Source organism: Falco naumanni, chromosome 13 (genome assembly GCF_017639655.2).
Source record: "Falco naumanni isolate bFalNau1 chromosome 13, bFalNau1.pat, whole genome shotgun sequence".
NCBI lineage: Eukaryota > Metazoa > Chordata > Aves > Falconiformes > Falconidae > Falco > Falco naumanni.
The window spans coordinates 22,421,866-22,441,726 of record NC_054066.1 but is presented as its reverse complement, the minus strand read 5'-3'; the positions used below and the strand labels follow the sequence as shown (position 1 = coordinate 22,441,726).

Genomic DNA, 19,861 nt, shown 5'->3' with positions numbered 1-19,861 from the left:
ACTATTGTATCGAATTCAGAGCCATACGGTAGCAATTGTTGTCAATTCATGTCACTTGACATAAGGAACAACAGTCATGACACCAGTGGAGTGTCTCCTTGTTTATTTTCAGCTGTTTGGAGCTCCTTTGTAAATGGTTCGTCAGTAGGAAAGATGACAGACTATTGAATAGAGATTTAGTACGTGTTCTTCGAATAGGATCTGTTTAGCCTGTAGAAGCAGAGATTTTGTTGATTTCTTCCATAGCAAACTACTAAAAGGGTTTTCTTAAGAAAGACTGTGGATAACCCATAACAGACCAAAGAAAATTGGGGGGGGCATTGTCCCTGACAGCTCAAAGAACGTTTATCCTCTACACCAACCAACAGAACAGAAGGAATTCTGCACAGAGGTTGCTAAATCTGCCAGGCAATCAAGACACCAAAAGAACCTTTCTGAATCCTTTTCTTTTTCCTTTTTTTTTTTTTTTTTTTTTTTTTGGGGGGGTGGGGGGTGGGGAGAGGGTGTGAGTGATCTCTGCACAAAGTGACTTTGAAATTGAGCTAATGGCTATGCTTTTCTATTCCTTGTGTAGTCTTTAGTCATTGCAAGTTTTTATGCAGAAGCCTGCAATAGTGAATATGAGCAAGAAATAGAGCCACAAAAATGTTCTGCTTGAAAGCAGCCAATTAAACATCTAACTCTTTTTAATGGGGAGAAGTGAGTAAACAAAATCCTAAGTGGAAATTCAACATCTTTTTCTATTATTTCATATAATGAGATATAACCTTCATAGTTCTCGAAGTGCATAGTTCTAGAACAGACCTTGTCCTAGAGAAACTGCTGAGCACAGCTTTTATATTGTTGTATTAATGCAATTTATTTACTGTGAAATGTTCGCATTATTGAATCCTATTTTTCTACCAGCTGGTCATACCATGAAAAGCAAACCATCCAGCTTAAGTAAATAAAACAATACCATCGTGCTGGTAAGCCAGAAGGTAGGCTATTCTCTATAATGGAAATGCAAATATGAGTGCAAATGTTATTTCATGGATAAATGGAACTTACAGAATGGTGGTGCAATGTTTTTCCTCTCTTTTGTTCATATAATCATTAGGTCCTGTACTAATCCATCCTTTGTTTGCCATACACCATACATTTTAGCGTACAGTTGTTATGGAAGAATGGTATTTCAAAAGGCCTTATGAACATTTCTTTTCTGATCTAGTAGCTTGGTGATCAAAGGTTGAGGTATTGAATTACCAAAGATCTCCAAAAGTTTTTTCATAGACACATCCTTTTTGCTGAAGATTACTTGAGATAATAAGCTGTTTTCCTGTGGGTCTCTTTTTCATGTTGCAAAGTATTCTCAAAGCAGCAGCATCCTTTTAGGCAGCTCTCAGCACTCCAACCAATGAGCTGCTGACCATGCTACTTACTCACTGTGTCCTCTGTCTATTTTTGTACTGAGTTCAGGAACTGTATTAATTAAGATTAAGAACAAATGTATAACCAGGAAAACTAAAGATGACTCTTAACTTTGCAATAAACATTTTTGTTGTCATAGTGTTTTTTAGTGTTCTAAAAGACTGGTAAATATTTTGTTAACATTGTTTTTTTCTTTCTCTTTTTTTCCTTTTTTTTTTTTTTTTTTTTTGTTTTGTTTGTTTGGTTTGGTTTTTTTTCTGTGCACACAATAAAGTTCAGAAGAGTCTGGGGGTGTCTTCAGAACTGGAGGACTGCAAAGTCTAAGGTAGGTGAAGGGGGCACGTAACTATTGGAGGGGCAAGAGTTGAAGGTGCCGAACCAGGCAGACTTCTGGACCACAAAACAATGCAGAGCCCAAAAGTGAGGGTTTGATGGTTATCATATTAATCCTACTTTAATACTTCTAAAATGTATGCCAGCCTTGAAGAAAGGGACTTGTGTGCAGAACATTCCCTCCCTGCCGTCCGTGACTTTGAAGCTCTCAGATGCATGATAGACCCACTTGAATAAGCAGCTACATTTCTTGGTGCTTATCCAAGGCAGCTGAAACTGTGAAACATTTGAGGATCACCTTTCACATTAAATCTGTTTTCTTCAGGAAATAAATTCTCACTTCAGCTTGGCCTGTGCTATATAAGTATACAAATCAAGACGTTTTTCTGATTGAAAGGGCACATGGAGATTGCTGCAGGCTACAATACCATGCTTGTGTGGAATAAAGAGAGATAACCAAAAGAGGGCTCAAAAGTGATAATACACAGACAAAGAGTGCCGTTTTTCCCAACACAACACACCGTCAGCACCACTTGCTTAGGGAAATAGTGCTTGCTTTATATTTCAGTGACACTAACAAGGTTTCCTGCTAAAAGATGTATCATCAAGATTCAGTACCTGTATTAAGGCTACAGTATTTGAAAATTAGGTGATGAACTGCACTAATACTATCTCAAAGACCTGGATAAGAATAGCAAAATGTTTTTATTTCAATATACAATTAATGCTGAAATGGAAGAGGAACTTCCAAACCATCTTCTAACCTAGGATTTTTATGCTCATATCTGTAATAACTTTGAATCTGAATTTCATTTTGTCTTCCAGTTGAGTCTGATCCCGTTTCCTTGTAAAGGACAGAAGACTTTCTATTGGTTTCAATGGGAGCTAAGTGAGGTGTCATGGGCAAGGTCAAACAGGTAAGTGAGCATTTATATAATCAGGTATGAGCATTCACAATTCACAAATGGATGATATGGTAATACATAGTGCCCTATGGGAATACTGAGCACCTGGAGAATGATATTCATCAGGCCACACCCTACCCTAGCTGGGACCATCTCCTTTGAGGTCATTACAACATACTATATAATATATCCACATCAGCCTTATACAGACTGCCCTGTATCGAGACAGTGCACTCTGCAGTGACACTGCATCAGCACAACACCCAAGAAGTGGGATAAATGAGTCTGTGCTGGGTTCTGTGTACAACATCCTCTTGGACCAAAAGTAAGTCTATGTGCCTGAATGGATCATTTGAGATGGTTACTTTATAATTCTATTCCTTTTCTATATTCTATAAAGGTATTTTTTTAATTCAGTATGGTAGAACCAACAGTGTTACACAAGGCACTTCTTCCTTCAGGCTTGTTAAATAAAACTTTCCCAAGCTGTAGGTAACAAGGTCCTTATCACCGGGAGGTAAGGGTAGGAGATAGTCCTGTCATATGGATCATTTTTGCTTGCCTGTCTGAATTTTTATATCACAATGCCAGATCCTCCACAGAGCAAAGAAAATGACAGAGAAAGCCTTGACAACATTCTCTGTGCCTGTTGAGGTCCTTAGCCTTTAAAGATTTCAAGCAGCACCTCAGATTCAGAATGAAAATGGACAAAGGAAAATATGGACTGAGTTTTTTCAGGATTGGAGTTGCATGAAGAGTTAGAGAGAAGATTTATCAGGGTATGGAATAGGTTTCTAGTGGAAAGTTATGGCAAATTAGCCTGAATATAGTACTCAAATATATGGCAGGAAGCAATTCCAGAGAGTTATGGCAATAAGCAAAGTAGCCTACAGGTCTTTCTCATCTGGACAGTTTGGGAATGAGTCTGTGATTGGTTTCTCTCACAGCACAGTCTATAGCTGGTAAGCAAGGAGGGGAAAAAAGTAAATTATTTTTTTTAAAAGTGTTTCCATTATTTTACAGTATGGCCACTAGGTCATCCAGTTCTCCATGTACTCATTACTGTGTAAGTCATGTTGCCCGCTTACCCTATAGCACTCTGGAAACAATTTTGATTACAGGAACAACCATCAGCACCTTGGAGTTGGTGACAGGAAAGCAGGGGGACAAGACCAGAAGCGTTCATCTCATAATTCCCCTAGCTGCCATAAGAGCATTCAGCTCAAAAGAACATTTTTTCAGGCCGTGTTCAATCTGCTGCAGTTTTAAATGTCTCAAGTGACAGGGAATATTTTCTCACTACTTACTGGGAAGTTAGAGTGTGTCAGTTCAAACTAATATCTGGTTTGACGGTGACATTTACAAGTTGCCTGCTCCACTGAGCTCAGTGTGCAAGATAACAGCTCACATTCTAAAGTCAGTTCCTTAATTATCTTGTCTTCCCCCCAAAGATTTGTCAGGAGGCCTTCTGATGATATCCCAGATAGATGTGCTATACCAATGAAGCATGGTTTTGACTTTTTCAGGCTTTCTGGGTTCCCGGAGACACCTTGCATGGTAGGAGCAAGTGACTCAGCAGTCGTTCCAGTGCTTGTTCCTCCCACCCCCTTAAGATTTTCCTTAAAATGCATTTGCTTGAGGGTTATTCAACTTTTTCATCATACATTCAACGGAAAGAAAGAAGAAAAATCTTCCCTCAAACAATGTTCTGTATTATTGAAGGCAGTTTGAAGGAAAGATCTCGTATCTAGGACAGAGTAGAATATAAATGAACATGGAAAGGGCAAAAGGAAGTTTAACACAGTGTATGGAATCCAGAATTTTCTATAATGAAATTCTTGCTTGTTAAATAGACCTGGGCTCTTTTCCCTTCTTCATAGATTTTCCACTGAAATTTTTTATTAGCAGCCACAAAGCTGGGAGAGAAGAGACCCAAAGTCTCAAATTGCTATGTGATTTTCTGTCCTTCATATAACATTACGGAGGACAAACAGATATAAATTTTAGGCTTTTGGAATGATACTTTCTGTATACGCAGATGTTTATTATAATTCCTTCCAAAGTAAATCCTTACAATCTCATAAAATTACTGCATTAAAAATAATGACAAAAATACCTTTTCTTGTAACAGTCTCAAATATAAAAGATATAAATCAATTTTCAGAAAACCAGGTTAAGTGAATGCAAAATACCTTTTCTGTGGATGGTTATACAGACACTTTGGAAATTCTTCTTGTTCATATCTACAATCACCTACAGTGGCACAATAAAACCCTCATGTCCTCCATCTGACTTGCTGTAACCATGGCAGAGAAATTAGAGAGGAAACTTTGAAATAAAAATACGTTGTGATTTTGTTAAAATGCTCTAACACCTGAAGAGGAAAACTAATAAAACACCACCAAAAAAACAAAACCCACAAATGCTTCAATATGTTCTTTGACAGAATAATTGCTTAGTGAATAAGAGATGCAGAAGGGGCATCTATATTTGCCCTGGTGAAGCTATATAGCATCCATATAAGCAAGGTGAGGAAATATGTACTAGCATTAATCAACAGTACTTCCAAAGTTGCTGAAAATATATTTTCCTAGAAGATTTAATACTTTGCTTTAAAGCTGGAAAGGTATTTCAGACAGAGGTCTGTCAGTGCTTTCATTTACTTAAATGATGGAAGACTGTGCTCATGTAAAATTTGCATCGTACATTAAACTATCAAGGGTAACAGCATTCTTGAAGCCAGAATTAAGATTCAAAATGATCCTGATAAATTGGAAAGATGGTCAAGATTCAATAAGATGACATTCAAAGTGGGCAAGTGGCAATGTACTATCTAGTGTCACAAGAGAAGACCTGAGCTACAGTGCCTGTCAGTGGTGTAGCACTGTGGCAGAAGTGAAAATCTCATCTAGTTATATGTTAACAGCAATGTCACATATGAAACATGGAAAATAACTTACTCTTTGGAACCTGGCACTGCTGAAGTCTGGTCCAGAGAACTTCATCCAGGGCTATTGTATTTTGACAACAACAACAAAAAAAAAAATCATAGGTTACTTGGCAGGAGCTGAGAGGCATCAAGAACAACAGGAGTTTAAATAAACATGTCTGAGAAAAGATTGAACAAATTGGAGCTTTTTAATTTAAAAAAAAAAAAAAAAAAAGAGAGAGGGGCAGAAACAAAGAAACAGAGAGGGAGAGAAGGAGACAGACAGAGGCAGGCAGGCAAGGGCTGGTGCTGGGGCAAGCATGAGCACTGCCTGCCGGTGTGTGGAAGTTGTTACAATCAGGCACTGTCTTCTGCGTTCCACACCTGCAGGAGGAAAAAAAAAAGCAATATTACAGTGGTTTTTCAAAAGTTTACGCTTAGAAATTAGCAAACATTTTCATGGTTATTGAGTCAACGGACAGACAAAATATGGAATGTGTATGATGGGTTAGAGGGCTCCTCTGTCCGGGAAAGGCATGTGGCAGTGATGGGGTGGCTCCCTGGTGTCCATGTCTAACCAGAAGGAGGGAATAGCCAAGGGAAGTCTGATGCAAAAAGTTATTTTTAATCTTTTAATTTTTAAATACAATAATTTGATGAGGTTGTACAGATCTGTAAGTTCTGCATATACACAGAGAAGGACAAGTGGAGGCGAGGGAGAGGCTTTGGCCCTTCCAGCTCCCACTTACCTTAACACTGGCACCTCCAGCACTTCCCAGGTGAGACAGTGCCAGGAAGATGGAAGATACTGGTACTGCCACAGCAGCAGATGAGAGTACCCAATGCAGGTACCGATGCCCTGAGATCTATCTCACTGCTCACCAAAAGAAGACATGCTGGGCACACTTTCTTTAATTTGAGGTAAACGCAAGGTTAACCAAACATAACTTTAATCAAAGTATTCCAAATACTTTCTCAATACAAGGTGATTTGATGAGCTTTGTTTTTGAGGGTTTTCCAATTATTCAGTGATCACATACACAGATTAAAGCATACCTTGCAATCTGTAACCTAAAGTGAAACCAGTGAATGTAATCATCCTGAGGTAAATCCAACAGACATTTCTAAGGGACAAGGACACTTTGCAATATTGAGAGTATATAACCATATATGTTTGTAATCTATACTCCATGAAGTATCTAAAGATGCAACTGGGGACAAACCTACCCCAAAAGACTGAAGATGGCAACATGTTTATTTTGCTTAGAAGGTACTTATAACTGGTTTTAAAAATAAACAGCAACAAATGTAAGACAAAAACCATAATCCAGTCCTTGCTCAAGACGTAGTTCTGTACCATTTTCTACTTCTGAAAAATGCCATGGCACTTGTACAGAGCAACAAGGAAGCTAAACAGTGGAACTGACATTAATCATATATTATTCTCCACTTCAAATGTCAAAAAAATTATCTACATTATTCACCAGGTTTGACACTTGCCATAATATTCAAGCAAAGCCTATTCTTCTTTCTTTTTCACGACTCAGCCTACAAAACCTCTCTCATTACTGCTAAGGACAAGGCACAAGAATTATGATTGCATCCACCCTCCTACAACGATAAGCTCCACACAATTCTCTCCAGCCATTCTTTCCCACACTTCTGACACACAATATAGGCTAAGAGATTTAGATGCTGAATCCCATGTAATGCTGTTAACCGCAATAACAAAGTAACTCTGTTGACACATTTTAAGGCATTTGCAGTCACAGTTAATAAAGCCGAGCAGTCAGCACTAGATCTGAAAAAATGCCTGAGCTAACGTTACAGGGTGGTTTGGGTTTTTTTTTCTTTTTTTTCAAAAATGTGTGATTTTTATATTTAATACTGGCATTGACTAAAGATTGGAAAGCCTGTACCCTCAGGGGTGGAAATGAAGATGGTATCCATCTTTAGATCTAAGCAAATTTAAGAACATCATTCCTACGGGCTCTCATAATTGGACTTAAAACAGATTTAGGAGCAAAACATTAAGCATAGATCTTTTTTAGCAGTTGTCATAGCTGATGAGTGCTAAGGCAGAAGGCATTCAAAGGATACAAATAGCATTTAGGTATTCTGATCTTAAAAAACTATGGGGTTAACCTCTCTGCCATTTGTTTGGAAATATCTCTAGCTTTTTGTAGAATTGTTGAAAAACTTCTCCTGGGTGTCTCAATGGTTTATACAGTGGCTGCTTGGGCTAAGCAGCTTTGTGGTCCTTCCTAATTCATCTTTTCAAAAAGCTAAATGTGAAATGAGTATTCTTTGCAACCTTGGTTTTGCCCAACTTCAAGCGAGTGGCATGCTGTTGGTTATAAAACAGAAAGTAAGATTGGGAAGCACTTGCCCAGAAAAAGGAAAATTCTGAAGAGAAAAGAGAATGTCAGGGAGCAACTCTGGCTAGGATCACAGATTGTTGCCTAGGGAAATAAAATAATAAGATGTTACAGGGAAAGGTCGAAGAATGAATGACTACATGGTAAGAGAGAATAGAAGCATAGGATACATTCACAGCTATCATGTGAAATACACTTGCTTGCTTTTTCTGCCCATGAAAAAGCTATAGTTTAACCAGAAATTAAACTGCTATCATTTATGTGCTTCTTCCATCAAGAGAAAGGTTCAAGCAATATTTGTGCTGGGCATGGTGATATTTTATGCTATGTGTGCTATGCACACTTCATTACCAGGGCACTGCCAGGTGCACTAAAACATAAGGTATTCAGACCTGGGAGTCTTCTGTGGGTCCTTCCTCAAATTAAGGGTTTCTGTGTTATTTAAGTGTCTGACCCCAGTCTCTGGTGCAGCCTGGAGAATGCTGCTGATGCCAGCTGCTTACAGGTTAGTGATGACAGTTCCTGAAAGGTGTTTCTGCCCAGTTTAGATGTGGATGAAAATTTTCTACACAATGTATGCTGGATATGCCTTAAAGGACTAGAAATCCCTTAAAGAACTGAAAATGCCTCTCCAGAGCATTTCTTGCCTACATTTATCCTCTTTCCTCCTCTTATTTCTGTTCCTTTTGCTTTTCTGTTGTCTCTCCACAGTCACAGAGCTGGGTGATCTCCCATGGCAGGCACAGGCTCTAAGCAAAGCATGCTGCATATTGCACTATCTCTATTTATATGGCTCCCCAGTAACTAAAAAATACGTCTAAAGAATGCCATTGAAGCATCTGTCTTTCTTATCTGGACCACTATAGAGTAGACCTGACCATAATACAGGGGTTTCTTCACAGCAATATTTGTGGGCAAAGTACACTGCAAAAAGCAAAGCAGATATTTTTTAACAAAACCACAGTAATATTTTTTGCCAACACCCCCCCCCTTCTCTACAAAAACAGTTTGGGGAGCAAACTACTTCTTCAAAGCCTCCACGTGTTGGTCAAATTTCTCCTGGCAGAAGGTTTTGAACAGGATATAACAATCTTGTCTCACCTCAAAGCTTTTCCTATAGAAAACGTGCCACTTGGTCTTGTTAATTAGTCTAATTAAGTCATAATCTGCAGAAAGAAAGGGAGGCCAAGAAGAATTGTAAACAATTCTTTTCACACCATCTACTGAAAAAAGACCTGCTGTTGAACCAGAGAAAGAACCAGTGCAACTGGGGTGTCAGAGATGCTTCCAGTTAGGAAACCCCCACAGCCATAAACTTCACAGCACACATACAGTGACAGCCTCTGCACGGGGCAAAGAAAATGAGGATGTTTTCTGAATACAAATCACGATCAGCACTAGCAACGAGACTGCCCATGCCTTACCTGAAGCAATCAGGATTGGTTTTGTTTTAATGCATGTTGACTCACCATGAATTTTTTTCAAACTTATCTTTTTGAGTCTAGTAAGTTCTGCTGGCCATTTCCACTTCTATCCTGTGAAAGGATGGTGGGGGGAAGTCGTAGTGGCTGAAACTAATTCTGTTCTCAGCTCTGGCCAACGGCACATGCAAACTTGACTTAACCTATGATATGGCAGTATTTGGCCCAGTGTTCGCATGGTGTTTATTTTCTTCCCCTTGGTCAACTGAAGCTTCAGTGCCATATGTCTTAGGTACCAGCTTTGCTATAGCACCATTCAAATAATGTGAAATGAGATACTAGCTGATAAATTAGGAGTTAATTGACTGCTTCTTTTGCCTTTATTTTGTATCTTCTCCATTTCTGTGGTTTAAAAAATATGTTAACACCACCAAGAGCTTGAATGCCACCCCACTGAGAAGGGAATGCTAGTGAATAATGTGAATTTTAAGTATTTAAGCAGAACATCCAAAGTAACATTGTAATACCTGAAGAAAGAGTCTTCAATTCTTAGAATTACTACAAAAAAATTAAAGTGTTATTTTAAAGAGATTGAAATACTGATTATTGCTTTAACTGAGATCCCATTCATAGCAAACTACATTTAAAATTTCATCAAGAAAACATTTGCAAGAGGGACCATTCATATCTACCTTGTTTGTGGGGCACCAGCAGTAAATTCAGTTTATAGGTAAGGTATTCAAATTAATACAAAATGAACCAGCACACTTACCGGGAGAAAATTTCTTGTCCTCTCTGAAGCTCAAAGAAACATGAAAGCAAAGCTGGGGGAAGGGGTCAAAGAAAGAAAGAAAAAAAGTCTATTACAGCTCAAATTTGAGGCAGTAAATCGTAGGATTTTTTTCGCTCTACCTAAGGTAGAAACTCAGCACAAAAAAATAAATAAATATAAACAAGAAAAATCTGACACAGGCTGCCACTTCTTTCTACATTCACTCAACTAAATAATCCCTTGTGTTTTTATCAGTTTAGGGAGCAAAGTAGTATTCTTTCTAATCTAATGATCTAAAGAAGACCACCTGTAGAGTAGGTGGTACTGCACAAACTGTTGGCCTTTCTCTATGATGCCTGCAGAGTGCATGTCACTGATCAAGACACTTTCTGTGCAGCTGCTTATGCTAAATTCCTCTCAAAACTATTGTTTTCTTGCTCCTAGTCCTTCACTGTTTCTTGTCTGCCTTGCTTCTGGCTTTGTGGGAAACATGCACCAGTTGCCTCTTGGTGGCTTCCTGGGGATATATCTCACTGGCTTTTAATTTTGTCTTTGGAAGTACATACCATCATTTTCATAAAAATTCAGAGCAGCCAGTGCTTTGGGAGCTATTTCAACTCAGGTAACCAAGAAGCAGCAGAACTCACCAGATAGGACACCAGCATGGGTCTCTGAAGGAGCTGGGTTCTGCTTCTCCCTCCAGCCCAGGCACATTCAGCAGGTGTCACCTCTCTGTTTATGGACTCTTTGCATATTTGGCATTTATTTTCAAAGATCTTTTAGATTAAGAGCATTCATTCCTATGTGCTTGTACAGAATCTGATAGGACATGGTCCTGATTTCACTTGAGTTTACTGTAGTATGAAGAAACAACTAGAGAGGTCCTATATTTCAGAAAGGCAGATAAAAGCTGAAATCAGTAGTACCACTGCCAATACACTTATTTCTTAGCTAGTTCTTTCTTTAAGATATAGTCAAAATTATCTCCTATTGCAGCGTATAGAAGAAACCTAGCAAATAATCTCAGCATTTGGAAACCAGAGAAAGTGTGCGGTATAAAAGAAAGAAGTGATGTATGTTGAGAAAAGGAACCAAATGTGTTTGCTTATTCTTGTAAGAGCACAATGACATGTTTCCAGGTTTAGATGTTATTTACTTTCTGAAATATTTTTTAGAGACTGTAGTATGGTCATATCCACAATTGGCCTCAGAGAAGGACATGGACTTGGAGCTTGTTCAGAGTAATTTAATCAATCTTATACAAAAAAGCAACAGCCAACCATTACGGCCCAAGTCAATACTAAAATGATTTCCCAAAACTCATTTCAAAGTCACTTCCAGGAAACAACTGGTAGCTTCAAAACTCTGAGGCTCAACTAGAAATTTAATTTTCTTTAAGGTCTGTAATTGAACTTTTTTAATAAAAAATATGGTGTACTGCCACTTCCTTTAAACAAAATATTATACATTGGGTGGCATGTACTTGAGTTCCTGCTAACTCCTCATTTTAACTTTAATCAGTATATTTTGTAAGGTTGTTACCACCTCATAGTGACTAGAAATATAAACGCAACTCATTTTTTTACAAGAAAAATAAACACATGGCATAAATCTAATTTGCCTGCCTACCTACCAGATGGAGAAAAGAACAGGGCCAAGTCACTGATGGAGTAACTGTTTAATCACATCAGCTTGTTGACTTACTTATAAATACAAACAAGTCCACTTGCACCTTTGGGAACTCACCATGTTTTCTCCCAGTTTCTGAAAGTGCATAGCAGTTAATTCTTTATTCATAGATTAGACAGATACATGATATGATTATAAGATAATGAGGAAATAACATCTTTATTACTACTGGCTCATCTGGATACCTGTATTATAATTATACTTGAGAGCTAAACTGTTCTATTTTGTACACTGAGTCTATTTCCAATTAATTTGAAAAGTCTCGTGTTTTGATGAACTTTTGTTAAAGTACTATAAATATATCATAAGTAATTCATAGCAATGTACAGACAACATCACTTCAGCAAGATGTGCATTTGGGAACAACCCATGGATGTTTTGACACTGTCTTCACAGGATAGGGATTTGGTTAGTGGCAAAAGGTGTGTCAGATTTTGGCTGATTTTTTGATAGTTTAGTTCCTGTTTAAACCAATGAAATTATTCTGTGGGGTAAAAGGATACTCAGACCAGCAAAGAATGGTAAGTGTTTGTCTTAGAGTATTCGATGATGGTTATGGAGTGGGGAGGGGGTACAGCTCCTGTAGCACTTCTGACTTGTTGAAATATTGCCTGTAAAAAAGGCAAATTCTACCCTGCCAAAAAAGCAGTGTGAGGCCCTGTCTAGTTTGTGTCACTTTGTCGTCATTGATATGATCTACCCAAGCAATCCTCACACGTTCTAGAAATCAGATAAATTGCACTCAGGGGGAATATTAAGGAACAAGAGGAGGAGGAAGACATGTTAGAGGGAACAGGTGAGACCATAAACCAAAAAAACCCCACACATTTGGTACAGGACTGCAGGAATGTCAGTATCTGCCTACCATTAGATGTGTCCAGGAACATACTGCATATTTTAAAATTCCTCAGTTGAATTGTGAATTTTGCCTGCCATCTCCTCCTTTTTTTATCCCACTCCCCCCCACCCCTTGTTGGTTTCTTTTGGGTGGGTTTTTGGTTGTTGGTTTTTGGTTGGGTTTTTTTGGGGGGATGGGGGTGGAAGGAGAGAAAAATGAGGATAGAACGAAGGAAAAAAAGAAGATAAAGCTTCAGAAATTCACTAGATATTAGTAATGCAGTAGAAAGATTACCATAAACTCTACACATACTTTCAACTCCAGAAAAAAAAAAAAAAAAAGAAAAGAAAAAAGAATAGTCTGGCTGATAGTTTTCTTAATGTTTCTGGGGTACATTTAGACCAAAAAAAAAAATAATCCTATGGCAATATCAGTGTAAATAGGATACCAAAAATAATCTGCAAATTTCAAAGAAAAGATTACCTTTAGAGCTACTTACTCAAGTACCTGGTAGGTTTTCTATCACACAGTCTTTTAATAAGCATTGGATGGCTTTCTGAAAAAACATGGTAATTCAAGCAGAAATTAGAGAGCTGCTGCAGCAACCACTGGGTGAGGTTCTCTGGTCTTTGCTATGCAGATAGTAGGACTAGATTATCATAATGGTTGCTTCTGGCCTAAAATCTATGAGCCTATGAATCATGGTAATGATACTGCCGCCAAGTCAATTAGAAGCGTATATTCCAGGAGAAAGAATTAATTATCATACATTCACCTTCTGCCTTGACATCTGTGGAACTTTCTGTTGGGTCATTTACCTGTGCTGCATTCTTTGAGTATTTCTCCCAAATTGCTTCAGCTCTGGCCTCTGGATTCAGAAACCTATAGTAACAAAGCCTTTGGTGCTCATAAATTTCTCAGTTTCTTTAATTTTGCTGACAACAGATGTAGGGTATCTAAGGATTTAAGATGGACTTTTCCCTCCCATAGCTATGGATACATGGGACAGGAGGTTACTAGGATCTATACAGATCATAACAATTTTTCATGAAATCACAGAGAAGACTGAAAATCTAATATGATAAAATACATATGTGTATGTTTGTGTGTGTGTTTATCAATATCTGTAGTATATGTGAATCTGAAAGAACAAATTACACACAGTTGAAAATGTTTGTGTTTGCCTACAAGCAGGATTACTGCAGGCTGCTATTCTAAACATTTAGGGATCTAGCACAATTTAAACACTTGCCTACTTCTTTCAGTAGTTCCTGACATGCATTCAAATAACTATGGGGTAGAAAGTAATGATAGTTTAACTTCCATTTCATGTGATCTCTACCTCTGGCTGATCTGAAAAGTCTCAGGTACCAGCTTTGATTATATGAGACAATATTGGAACATCAAGTGTAGTGGGTCTATGAGTGAGTACTGCCAATTCTGTTTCAAGTGAGCAGCTCCATGAAGTCTTGGCTGGACCTCTGAGAGACCTCTTAGTTTCCTAATCCAACCTCCAAAAAGATTCTTGAGTGCTACAAAGCCTGTGCTGTTGATGAAGATAAATTATTATGACTTTTACCATCTATGGGGCAACCACATCTTTTTTTTTAATGAACTGCTCTTTCAAAGAAGAATTTTTTAGTTCTTTATGGATTTTGCACAAAGCTCCCTGTGATGAACTCAAGCAAAGTTAGAAGCAAGGAGAACATGCAAGGGTTCTGGCCCCTCTCAAATTCAATAAATGGATCTATAACAGATGGCCAATTACAAAGATAACTATTAACCAATCTTAGTAACACTTTGCTCTTTCAGAAATGTCATGAAGAGGTATTCTGGCACACTGCGTTCCAGCACTGCAAATGAAATGAGCCAAACATACTCTGCCCTAGGCTGGTGCAGAGATTGAAAAACCAGAATATCTGTTTTCCTGATGGTTTATTTTAATTCTCTCCAACTGCAACCCCTTATCAACCATGGAGCTTTATTCAAAACCAGCAACGGCTGAATAATTGGATTTTCTTGGCAAATAACCTTTCTCACTCTGCCAATTAATCCAGCAGGAAAAAAAAAAAAAAAAAAAAAAAAAAAAAAAAAAAGCGCCACTGATCTCCTGTGAGAAGAAACACCTAAGAGGTCAAAGACTGAATTCACTCTCCCAGCATTCCTGCCACTGACCACACGTGATGTATACTTGGGCATACTGCTCATGCACCGTACCATTGAAGTGGGCACATCACTGGGATTTCGATTGATCTGGAAGCTCAGCATGAGCTACTGAGATGCTGGACGTTCATACATATGGAACAGATGCCCGGCATCACTAAACTCGGCCTGACAGAACTTCTGGCTGAAGGAAGGGAATTTGTGTGGTAAGAGCATATGATAACCTTGAAAGTGGGTGTTCTGATGGGCAGGACAGTGCAATACTTTTCTCCTGTGCTCTCCAGCCAATTAGTCCTAAACTCTTTTCTGCCATGCCCTGTTTTCCGTAAGGTTGTCTCCCCTCTTCTCCGCCTTCTCCTGGTCCTGCAACTTCTAGGATGTAAGTACTATTTACAGAGTGAAACGTGGAGTAGCACCCTCTTAGGCAGATAATAATAGACTGTGGACTGCAAACTTCCCAGAGGAGCAGATCAGCCTTTAGAAGACTGCAGAGAAGGTGCAAAGCCACGTGCCGCAGTGGTGTGAGTAGAGGGCTGGCTGGGGCTGTGTTGCATTGCCAGGATCATTCATGTCTCTCCAGATAGTTCTGCTGTGGGTGGCTCATACCTCTTTTAGCCTCCCAAGTAAATCCACACTTCAGCTAGTGACCCCCACATCATGATGACTTAGTGCTTTTTTTTTTTTGAGGGACCCAAGGCTCTTTGAAAGTAAAGGCACAGATGCTTATTCTCCATGTTCCTGAACCCTTCAGCCGGGGTCAGCCATAGATGTCACCTTATGGCCCCACGTCGCACACCTGATAAATAGGATTCCTGCTTTCCTGCGCCAGCGGGCTGTTCATTTAGCATGCGGGCTGCCCCAGGTAGCAAATCTGAGCCATCCAATTTGTCCACCTCACTGCGCAGGGAGGCCGGGGCCCTAATATAGTTTTTGTGTTCATTCCTGGCAGCCGGGCTCACAAACAGTGGGAGCTGCAGCGAATAAACCAGTCGCTGGCTCTGACTGAGCCTGACAGGCAAGAAGAGGAGCTGTGCTCTGGGTTCTCCGTTGTTGATCTTCAGCTAATGTAAATCAACTTGATTCTGCTGGCATCGGTGGAAATGAGCTCATTCATGCCATTTATAGTTTCTTCTTGTTTACTTACTGCATCTTAATGACTGCCAGGCACAAAAACACCTGATTGAGGACATTAGATACAAAGGCTTTATACCCTTAATGTTTTGTTCAGTTAAAGGCTAACAAAGACGACGACTTTAACTTCTGATGAGAAAGCTAGGTCCCTGAACACTTAGCACTAATAAGGTGCTTTTCAGTTTCTAAGTGCTTTACAAACATTAATTAATTATTCCTTTCAACAACACTTGGTTATTTTCTGTTACTAGAGTGCATGTTTACCAAGTTAGCTCTATTCGTGCACAGCACGTTGTTGGCAGCAGGCAGAAGCATAAATTGATCTATAACCACATGCTGTAATTTGCAGCAGATTTGCTTCACCAAACACCATCAGCACAGCTACAGAGGCAGCTCGGAGGGGTGACCACTCCTCCCCGCGTCCTGTGGCGGTGACAACCTTTACCTTCCCCGCTACACTAAGCAGAAACACAAAACCTGTTTGCTGCACAATTCAGCTAATTCCACAGAAACATATGTCAAAGAGGAGCTTCCAGCCCGACACAGCTGCAAAAAGCGGTAACAAATTTTGTTATATGTCACACCAAAATACTCATTACAGTACAGAAGTGACACAGAGAATAGGCAGATTTCTAATAAAACAGGAGTGAGGTTGCCACTGTAAGACAGCACAAGTTCCTGCATGCAACAGTTCTTAAAGACACAAAATACTCCTGGCCTGTATCAGGAGGTTGCCAACAACTCAAGGGAAAAAAAACAAAAAACAAAAAACAAAAAACAAACCAAACTAAAACACAAAATCCAACCAACCAAGCAAACAAAAAAAAAGGAGAACGAGGTATTACCCATCCTGAAATAGCCATAGATATCACCCAAGATGTCGGGCCAGGAGCCCGGTGGGGAGGGAGATGACCAGAACGCAGGAGCTGGAGTCTCAAATCCCTGCTCTGTTCAAGTCACACCAAAGACCTGAACCAGTGCTTGGCTTTCTAGAAGAGTAGCCTGTGCCACTGAGTTCTTGTTTGTTTTCACATCCCTGTCTCTCTTTCTCTCTCCTCCCTTACATCTCATGCTAAAGGAGAGGAGTGCTTTCTGGCAAAAGTTCTGTCTGGAGCAATGTGTTTCTGCTGGAAATGAGTGTTTCAGTGACCTGTAGCGGACAGCAGTGACTATAGCCACAGGCAAGATAATACCTCTGCAATTGAAAACAGGGTCTTGGGAGGTGCTAAGCTATCACTTTTTAATTAGAGCTGCCCGAAATTTTTCCAGGGGACAGATTTCTGGCATAAAATGCCGGAAAGTGTCAAGCCGACCATAACCATCAGCAGAAACCAAGAATGACTGTCTGCTGCACCTCCCGCCCGCCTCCCGTGCAGGCAATGTAGCATGGGGGCCCAGGCGTAGCAAGGGGCTGGTGCACAGCAAGCGCGAAGCCAGATAGTGCATCTACCTAAATCTAGTTTCACTGAGCGTTCGGAGCAGCTTGCTCTACACTGCCTGCTGCCAGCACTAAGGTGGCTCTCTCTGTTTCTTTTCACTTTCTTCAAGCTCTCTTTGCTCCGAGGGTCAGCTTTAGGCGGTGCAATTTAACTGGCATCAGCAACATGGCTTAGTGACATGTACACAACATGAATTAAAATTGCAGAATCAGAACTGAGTCTTTCAGTATCAGTAACGTCCATCCCAGGAGCGATAAGGAACACCGAACTTTAACGCTCCAAGACATGCAGTCTAATTAGTTAGCCATCATTCGCTTTATTCATATTTAAAATGTTATGTCTGCAGGTAGAGCTGCACTGGCACAGACTGGAAATGTGGCAGGCAAAGGAGCTATATTGGAAAATACCTCTTATTATAAATCCTTAAACAGAAAGAAAATGTATTGGCACGACATTCTTTCGCCTGTATAACTGTATCTATACCTGGCTTTTGTCATCATAGCAGTTTTCTTACAGTCCTACTCAGGAAAGCTTTCTGCTGTATGAAAGGCCTGAGACTGGTTACTGAGCATTATTTTCTGCATGGGTGTTTACAGTTTCCAGCATCTCTCCTGAAAGAATCTCACTAAAGGTAATACACAAGTATTTACTGGAATCAGACAGACAAAAATCAGTCTATTTTCAGTCTGAATAGTTTAAACCGTGCTCTGGGATTCTTTGATGATTTGTTTGGGAAGAAAACAAAAACCCCTCCTGCTGATGAGTTCTAATTTGCCTCCATCTATGCTCGCCACAAAGAAACAGTGAGGTAATCATACATATTTCTGCTGTCTGCTCTGCAAATACACCGAGCTTTCATTTGAGAAAATGGCACATTGCACAGTGATGCAAACAAAAGATTTGAGATTATATTCATTCATCCCCAACCAAACACAGTAGTCATTTCTTTTCTGAAGTGTTGAGAAACAAGAAAGCCTTTTTATTTAATGAAATACGAATGTCTCTAGCTATAGAAATAAAGTGCAATTTTAATCTTAGAGGAGAATTTTCAGCTTCTGATATATAGTTATATTCCTACTTCAGAATTTGGGAGGTTGCATGCAACTACCATTTTTCTGCACATTAACATTTAGTGCAGAAAACCATTAATTAAACCATGTGTCGTATTCTAAAGAATACCTTTTAATTGCTTGTACGCATATATAAAAATATATTTTCACATTGATACACTGTAAAATATTTAAATGCTAAAAGCACAATAATTACTGTCATACTACATGTGACTTCAGGATAAATGTAACAGTATCCCAGACGTACGTTAAGGAGTTGTTTGCAGCAAATACATTGAGTGTTACACAAATGATACCAACCAGTAATGTGCAGAAGCCATCATAACATCCTTCCTACAAAGGAAAGGACATACCAGGGTAGTGGTTCATCTCTTCCAATAATCAATCTCCACTGCTAGCCAGAACCAGATCTTCTAGACAAAGATGCAAAATCTTCTTGAAAAAAAAGTGTAGTTAAATGGCCACAGTTTAAAGTGCCTTTCCGGTATTTCTCAGGAAAATATTTGGCTTGTGCTGTGAAACATGAGGGAGTTATATTCCTTTCCAAAATTGGAATTAACAGCCCCTGGTCCCCAAACTAATTCTAAATAATTCACCTGTGGATGTTCTCTTTATTCAAAATATCCCCAAGTTTTAGACTTTTGCTATGCTTTTGGTCCCTGTTATATTTCTGGCAATAAAAAATACAAACTAATTTAACTTACATGAAAATTACTTTTTTCCACCTTTTGAATTCACTGAATATTACCTACTACCACTTGAGAATGCAACCAATTAATACAGTCTTCATAGTAATAACCTGTACAAAAGCATCGAAACCCAACAGTAATTTTCAACAATGTAAATCTGTGATTTACTCGTGCCATGGAAAAGTTTGTTTGATATTTTTTGTTTGGTTTTGTTTTGGTTTTGGTTTTTTTTTTCTGTGGGAACCTAAAGAGAACTAGCACTTAACTCTTATGAATTTGTAGGAGAACAAAGCAGGAAAGAGGAAAATATGAAACATGTTCCCTCTTGCACTTCTCCGAATGAGGGTGTTGGATGTGTTTGCAACATAACCAGTTGCAGCCGACTGGCACCAAGCCCTGACAAGCTCCCTCTCTAATAAAGTGTGTTTCTCTCAATACTGAAATCTAATCAGTGGAACTTGCTTGATTCTTTCTAAATGTAAAACATGTTAAACATTCTAGACGCTGAATATGTGAAAAGGATCATCATTCACAGATCCTAATCAAAGGGTTTATTCCGTGTCATTATTTGTTTGGTATTACATGTTTCCTGCTTACTTGAATGAAAAGGTCTGGTGCTGGAAATTGTCACATCTAGCTCAGAGAAGCTAGGCAAGGAGTTGTGCTGCATTCAGAAATGCCCAGGAATAATGGG

At 39.1% G+C, this 19,861-nt stretch overlaps 1 long non-coding RNA gene across 1 annotated transcript in view; it reads left to right on the top strand.

Moving 5' to 3' along the window:
- Positions 1–903: 903 nt before the first annotated feature.
- Positions 904–19,861, top strand: part of LOC121096891 — a 35,445-nt gene continuing 16,487 nt past the window's right edge. Inside the window, exons 1-3 of the long non-coding RNA XR_005830713.1 lie at positions 904–980; positions 1,685–1,735; positions 2,569–2,660. This is a non-coding gene — a long non-coding RNA (uncharacterized LOC121096891). The remainder of the gene's footprint in view (positions 981–1,684; positions 1,736–2,568; positions 2,661–19,861) is intronic.